Raw genomic sequence first — 8,313 nt, 5'->3', positions numbered from 1 at the left:
GTAGTCGTGGCCGAGTGGTTAAGGCGATGGACTGGAAATACATTGGAGTCTACCCATGCAGGTTCAAATCCTGCCGACTACATCTGTATTCTGAATACTTTAGACCGATTACTTGCAGATCAATTTTTCATATTCCCTCGTCTACCTCCCAAGACAGTGGTCTGTGATCTTTGGACTGGGTTTGTAAAACCATACTGACAGCATCTTTGGATCTTATTTTGATCAGCCTGCCCTGCGGGACATAACATGTGCGTCCCGACGCTAAGTAAAAGAAGCACCGTGGGTGCCATCAAGTAAGAAGACCTTCTCCCGCTCTTATCAGTCGCAGTTTTTGGTGGCCTGGGTAGCAGAAGGAAGTCATCAAGTGGGTGCGTCAATGTACGGTGTGTGCTAGGTCAAAGGCTTCACATACCTCTGCTGCGGGGTTGCTTTGCCCTCTGGAGGTTCCTACTGCGCCTTGGACGCATCTGGCAATGGATTTTATTACTGAACTTCCTGTATCCGAGGGTTTCATTGTCATCTGGGTGGTCGTGGACCATTTTAGCAAGATGTGTCATTTGGTTCCATTCATTAAGCTACCCTACGCTAAGACACTCGCTAAGGCGTTTATTAAGGAAATTGTCAGGCTCCATGGCATTCCCACCAACATTGTTTCTGATAGGGGACCTCAGTTTGTGGCTCGCTTTTGGCGTGCTTTTTGTGACAGGTTGGGAGTCCATTTGTCATTTTCATCTGGTTATCATCCTGAGTCTAATGGACAGACTGAAAGAAAGAACCAAGATGTTGAACAGTTTTTGTCTTGTTTTGTGTCAGACAATCAAGAGGGGTGGTCTGAGTTTCTGCCACTCGCAGAATTTGCTCTTAACAACCATACATCCTCCTCTGCTGGGTGTTCTCCTTTTTTTGCTGTACTGGGAGACATCCGTCTTTTGGTTCGTTCTCCAAATTGTGGTCGGCGGTGCCAGAGGAGGAGAATTTTTCCGGTGATTTGGAGAGAGTTTGGACTAATGTACGTTGTAACCTTCAAGAGGCTAACAAAAAGTACAAGAAGTATTTTAACAGGAAACGTAAAGAGGTTTTGTTTACTGTGGGTGACATGGTTTGGTTGTCCTCCAAAGAATCTGCGGTTGAGGATTCCCTCTAAAAAATTGGGTCGGAAGTTTGTGGGGCCATTTAAGGTGCTTCAGGTGGTAAACCAGTCTGCTGTTAGGTTTGAGGTTCCCTCCTCCTGGAAGATTAATCCTGTGTTTCATGTTTCCTTGTTGAAAAAGGCTGATGTATCGGATAAGGAGGCCACTGTCCCTGTTCCTCCGGTGGTGGAAGACGGCGAATATGAAATTTCTCCTATCCTGAATTCCAGAGAGCATAGAGGGAGATTGCAGTATCTCATCGCTTGGAAAGGTTTCGGTCCCGAGGATAACTCCTGGGTAAAGGCGGATGATGTCTCTGCCCCTAGACTTGTCAGAGCTTTCCACAGGAGATTTCCGGATAGGCCTGGGCCTGGAGGATCCGGAGGATCCTCATAAAAGAGGGGGTACTGTTATAACCCTCCTGTTTGATTTTGTTTCTTTCTTGTGTTTGCGGTCACGTGACCATCTACCTATATATTCCAGCTCCGCCCTTTTGGCTTTGCTGGACTTCAGTGTTTTTTTGACTGTCTCTCTAGCCGGGTGTTTTTGTGCCTATCTATCTCTAGTTTGCTTGGTCCTCTGGGACCTCTAGTACTTTTGTCAGTCTATCTTTTGCTCTGCAACAACTTCTGTTAGGAGTTGTCCCATTTTTGTCCTTAGTTCTTTTAGAGACCCCTCCCTTTCTCTATAGGTCTCCTTTCAGACTAGCCGAGGATGAAGGCGGGTCTGTTCACAAGGAACAGGTTGCCCGCTACAACGTAGGGACTCAGCTTAGTCTTATTGTAGGGACAGCTCTCCCCTTCTTTCCCTAGTTTATGTTGCAGATCATAACAATTACAAGTTTCTCCGTCCTAATTTTTGGAAGCTTTTGCTTGGAAGCCATAAGCAAATACTATGGGAGACCCACTCCCCAATAATGGGACTAATGTTTGTAATATGCTGTACTGCATGGCTCTTGTAAGAGGCATTGCAAGTTGCTCCATCCTAATTTTTGGAAGCTTTTGCTTGGAAGTCATAAGTAGTGTTGAGCCACCCCCGTAGTATTCGAGTTCGGTTTGTCGAACACCCGTATGTTCGCCGAACTGTTCGTCGAACACCTTCGAACACCGTTAAAACACCATTAAAATAAATGGCAGGCAAACAAAAACACATAAAAACACATAGGTGTCCAAAAGCTGACAAACTGCTCAGAAGACACAACTAACACATGGAAAAGTGACAAGTACATATAGTCATGCGAAAAGAAAAGAGGTGGAGGAGTAAAAGGAGGGGGAGACACAGATATAGACATGTCATGCCCTTCTAAAACCAAAAAAGTGCGAAGCCGACACGGCCAGTCCGTTCCTGCCCGTGCGACCTCAGTGTCACCGGCTTTGAGCCAGAGCTGCGGTGGACCCTGACGGCCAGCCCCCTTCTCCCAATACTGGTGCCTGTAGGCTGGTGGGTCGAGCGAGCCCTCCTGTGGTGGAGGCAGGTCTAAGCTTTTTAATTTAAATTGTCTCTCTAATTTGAATGAATACACTTTAAATCCTTTTACAAGGATCTATTGGAGGGCAAGTCTCATGCCAGCAGCCGCGTATTTCCAGCTACAGTAGCATCCACTAAAGCTGCTGCAGTTAAAAAGCTTTTATAAGGATCGAGCTCGGTGGTCCACCGCAAGGCGTCCTACCGCCAGTCCCAGCCCCTATGCCTTGGGGAGCCTCCTGATGCTCTTCACTGAGTATCCCGGGGTCCCGAAGCATTTCCTTTGAAAAAATTAAGTGTCCAAACTACAGGTGGTGTAGCTTGCTTAACAGCTGGGATAATCCGCTGACTAGCAGACCCTGCTACTCGGCACAAAGTATTTCCTGGGCTAGATGCAGTTAAAAATTTGTAATTAGATACTCTCGTTGGATGCTGAGAAAGCATTCCATAGAGTCTCCTGGCACGCCATATATTATTCTCTTAAAAAGCTTGGGGTAGGGGTCTAGGGGACCCTTTTATAGCCAAAATCACGGCCCTGTATCGCAATACGTCACCTAGGCTGAAGATAAAAGGAACTGTAGCACCCCGAGGACTCGGTTGCTACAGAGATATTGCACCTCACCCAGAGGTGTGATATCTCACTCTCAGGTAAGGATGGAGTGTGGATCAGGACCCCGACACCTGAATGCATTAAACCACATTGCCGTGGGGCAGGGCGACTAATTTGCCCCTGAGATGGGCACGACAGTCCCTGTCCCTGGCTGGAGTGGGGGGAGGGAACACCAAGGAAGGGGAACCCTGTAGTGCAGGAGCAGGAAGGAAGCAGTTCCTGGGTGCATTGAGAAGGGAGTAAAAAATGTGGGCACCATCTTAGTTCAGTGCAGAGAAGTCTGAACAGAAGTGACAGGGAGCAGGGGCTCTGCATGAGCTCTGCTCTGGAGGCGGGCCTAGTAACAGAGGCCCAGGCCTGGAAGAGGGAGAAAGAAGGAAGAGGAGCGGAGAAGGCTCCAGGAACGAGGAACGAAGGGATCCCAGGGGTGCGGATGGGCGAGTCGCCACCGCACGCCCGAATCGACCTGCGTGGAGGGGTCAGGCCAAAGGGGGAGACCGGTCCCCGAAACTAGTGGAGGCGGGAAACGACCCTCAGCTAGAAACCGGAGGCTGTGACATTTTATGTGGTGCAGCCCCTCGCTACACCAGCTAGGAAGGCACCACATAGGGTCAGGGAAACTGGCGTTAAGTTTACCAAGAGGAGGCCCGAGGCTGCTGGACAGAAGCGTTGGTAAGAAAGGCCAGACAAAGGACACACAAAGGTCGTCCTGTGAATCGCTTCAAAGTTATCTGGGAGTGGTCTGAGCCCCTCACCTGGTGAGCACAATACGACGTGGGCAGCCGTTACCTGCAGAAGTGGTCTGGATAATAAGAACTGTGAGTAAAGGCCCGGGACTGCATCACTGACTCCATGTCGTTACTGCTGCTGCCCTGCACCATCACCCCCATCCTCCGCATACACTGCCCTGAGGCTATACTCCTCCCGTGGGGAGTTATACTACGCTCTGCTGCACCCACAACACCAGCCTCAGCGGTCTACACTGCAGCGGCGGTTCACTCTGACCGCAATCCACGGGTGGCATAGTCGGACATTTAAACATCAAAACCACATAAATAGTTCCGCCACTGGTTTGACCGCTCTGAGCCACGGAACCGGGTCACCGCCACGGAGACTACAACCACCAAAAAGGGTCCGGCTCCAGGTGTCCCAAGGCCCAGGAGGCACGTCAGAACATTTTCATCACCTTTCATAATCACCAATGGGACAAGGCAGGGATGACCTCTGTCCCCTCTCTTATACATCCTTGTGACGGAGCACCTGCTCTCATCAATTCACCATAACCCCAATATTAGGTGGATTGAGGTGGGAGGCACCGAGTACAAGTGCTTTGCATTTGCTGATGATGTCCTAGTATATATCACTCAATCACATATATCCATCCCTGCTGTTATGACTGAAATAGATCACTTTGTTACATGGTCAAATTTTAAAATCAATGCAGCGAAGTCTGAGGCCCTCGATGTCTTCCTCCCCAGATCCATACAGCGTTCCATCCAGTCCAACTTTCCCTTTGCCTGGCCCTCACAGGGTATCAAATACTTAGGAATTCCTATTCATAGAGACCTCTCCCATCTGTTATCTTAATTTTGGCCCTTTATTGAACAACTCCATATAGACCACGGTTGGAAAGTTAGAACTGTAAGATTCACTACGTGAACCACTGGTGTTTTGTGGAAAAGCACATGTACACTGTGTTCCAAATTATTATGCAAAAAGTGTTTAGGAGTGATAAGGGAAGAATTTGTTTGTTTGTCAGTTAAACTCATTGATGGTGACATGTGTCAGGGCTCTTTATATCACTGAAAGCAATTGCAGACACCTGTGCTAATTAGTTTGGCAGGTGTGTCCAATGAAAGGCAAGACTACTTAAGAAGGCTGTCCCACATTATTAAGCAGCCTACATTTTCTGCCAAAATGGGAAAGAAAAAGGATGCGTCGGCTGCTGAGAAGCAACAAATTGTGGAGTGTTTAGGTCAAGGCATGACTACAATCAACATTGCCAAGACACTTGATCCTGATCATCGCACAATCAAGAAGTATGTAGCTGATTCACAGTACACACGTGTGCATGCTGATAAGGTAAAATTGAGGACTCTTTCCTACAGGCAATTATGTCAGGTTAAAAGAGCAGCGGCAAAAAAGCCTTGTCATAGCAGCAGACAAGTTTTTGAAGCTGCTGGTGCCTCCAACGTCCGCCGAACAACAAGATGCAGAGTCCTTCACAGGTTTGCAGCTGTGCGTAAGCCATCCTGTCGACCTCCTCTATCCACTGCACACAAGCAGAAACGGCTCCAGTGGGCCAAACAATGCATGAAGACTGACTTCAAAACTGTTATGTTCACCGATGAGTGCCGTGCAACGCTCGATGGTCCAGATGGATGGAATGGAGGATGGCTGGTTGATGGACACCCCACGCAAACAAGGCTACAGCGCCGACAAGGAGGAGGTGGAGTAATGTTTTGGGCTGCAATCATGGGGAGAGAGATTGTCGGCCCCTTTAGGATCCCTGAAGGGGTAAAGAAGAACTCCATAATGTATGTGGAGTTTCTCAAACAGTACTTCCTGCCATGGTTCAGGTAGAAGAACCGTGTATTCCACAGCAACATCATTTTCATGCATGATAATGCACCGTCTCATGCTGCACATAACACATCTACATCTCTGGCTGATATGGGCATAAAAGGGGACAAACTTATGGTGTGACCCCCATGCTCCGCTGACCTCAACCCCATTTAGAACCTCTGGATCATCATCAAAAGGAGTGTCTATGATGGCGGGAGGCAGTTCACATCTAAGCAACAGCTCTGGGAGGGTATTCTGTCCTCATGCAAAACAATTGAAGCAGAAGCCATCCATAAGCTGACAAATTCAATGGACGAGAGAGTTCAGAAGCTCCTTTCGAACAAGGGGTCCTATGTGCAAATGTAACATCACCTAGAATAAAGTTTTGAGTTGAAAACTGTTTGATTTCAGTTTCTAATAACCTGCTAATGCTTATAATTTCAAAAATGACCATTTTTTTGTTCTTTATTAAAATGAAAAGGTTGATTGAAGAGTGTGGGGGATCTAAGAGTGTGGCAACCCAGTAGTCAGGATTACTTCGAATTCTGACAATCTGAGGGTCATGTTGCAGGTAGTGCAGCAAAAAGGCACTCATGTGTCTTGCGTATCTAGGAGACCCAAAATTATTTTCTGGGCTAGATGCAGCTAAAATTATTATTAATTTGAAAGCTGGTGGAGCTTAGTATAGATCGTCTAATAGAATCAGTAGTAGAGATGAGCGGTGTTCGACTAGAACTGTTCGCCAATCTCAAATTCGAGCTGTTTTGGGCGGTGTTCGAGTTGTTCGACGAACCCGAACGATTTGCAAAATATTCGGCTGTTCGAGGTTATGTTCGATAACTGTTCGTGCACCAAAAGCGTGTCCTGCATGTCTGGCGCTATTTAGAGCACCAATCATGCAGGGATTGTCTGCCACTCACTGTAATGCCACAGCCATGGTGGTTGTGGCATTACAGTGATTGCCCAAATCGATGGGAACAGTGCCAACAGTGAAACATGAAAAGCCGGCAATTCAGCAGCGGCATACACCTGTACCCGACAATTTAGAACCGAAAGAATAGAGCTTCACACATAGATTAGATAGATATAAACATGTCAGCCACATATATACGAAGTACAGTGAAAGTGCTGCTTACTGTACTTGTCATTTAGCGTAAAGGATTTATCAAAAAAAATAATAGTGTTTTCATGCACCGTCTCTTTAAAAAAGCCGGCCGGCAATTCAGCAGCGGTACCCGACAATTTATAACAGACAGAATAGAGCTTCACACATAGATTAGATAGATAGAAACATGTCAGTCACATATATATGAAGTACAGTGATAGTGTTGGTTACTGTACTTGTCATTTAGTATTAAAATAAAGGATTTATTATTAAAAAAATTGGCGTGGGGTTCCCCTTAATTTTAGGCTCTAGCGGAGGTTAAGCAGACGGCTGGGGCAGATGTTTGAAGCCTGGGAAGGGGGTAATACCCACGGAGCTTCCCAGGCTACTAATATCAGCCCCCAGCTGAATACATAGCCTTTACTAGCTATTAAAATGGGGGACCCCCAAAAAAAATGACATTGGGTCCCCCCTAATTTAATAGCTAGCAAAGGCTAGGCAGACAGCTGGGGGCTGAAATTAATAGCCCAGGAAGGGAGCCATGAATATTGGCCCCCTCCCAGGCTAGAAACACCAGCCGTCAGCCGCCCCAGAAATGGCGCATTCATAGGATGCGCCAATTCTGGCACTTAGCCTCGCTCTTCCACGCTGCCCTGGTGCGGTGGCAGGGGGTAATAGGGTTGGGGTTGATGTCAGCTTATAATGCCAGCTGACATCAAGCCCAGGTTAGTAATGGAGAGGCGTCTATAAGACACCCCCATTACTAACCCCATAGTCAAAGTTAAAAAAAACACAAACACCCAGAATAAAGTCCTTTAATTGAAATAAAGACACAATCCTTTATTGTTCTAAATTAAACCATACTTACCGTCACGCCCATTCCAGCTGAAGCCAACGATCTCCTGCAATAAAAGAAAAATAATAAAGCAACCTCATCCTTACCTTTCCATGGTTCCCACGACAGCTTCAGCTCTGCTACATCGAGATGACAGGCTGGACCGCAGCAGAACGCTGCCATCCAGCCTCTCATCCCGCAGACACTGAGAAGCGCAGGCTTGCTTGCGCTGCTCAGCGTCTCTCTGTGACGACATCCAGATGAGCCGAGTTCATGTCCAATGAACTCGGCTCACCTCATGCACGTCACTGACAGCGTGGGAAAATTCTCGCGCTGAAGCGGTGAGTGCAGGAGAATTCTCCCACGCTGTCAGTGACGTGCATAAGGTGAGCTCATGTCCAATGAACTCAGCTCACCTCCTGCACGTCACTGACAGCGTGGGAGAATTCTCCTGCACTCAGCGCTTCAGCGTGAGAATTCTCCCACGCTGAAGCGCTGAGTGCAGGAGAATTTTCCCACGCTGTCAGTGACGTGCATAAGGTGAGCTCATGTCCAATGAACTCAGCTCACCTCCTGCACGTCACTGACAGCGTGGGAGAATTCT

General features: G+C 47.5%; 1 non-coding gene across 1 annotated transcript; it reads left to right on the top strand.

Moving 5' to 3' along the window:
• TRNAS-GGA (transfer RNA serine (anticodon GGA)) lies at positions 1-82 on the top strand. The gene has a single exon. It is a non-coding gene; the product is annotated as a tRNA-Ser (tRNA).
• Positions 83-8,313: the final 8,231 nt, after the last annotated feature.

The sequence above is a fragment of the Phyllobates terribilis genome, unplaced genomic scaffold (genome assembly GCF_046119375.1).
Source record: "Phyllobates terribilis strain yellow unplaced genomic scaffold, ASM4611937v1 Scaffold_13__5_contigs__length_258822181, whole genome shotgun sequence".
Lineage (NCBI taxonomy): Eukaryota > Metazoa > Chordata > Amphibia > Anura > Dendrobatidae > Phyllobates > Phyllobates terribilis.
This window is presented reverse-complemented; position numbering and strand designations above follow the sequence as displayed.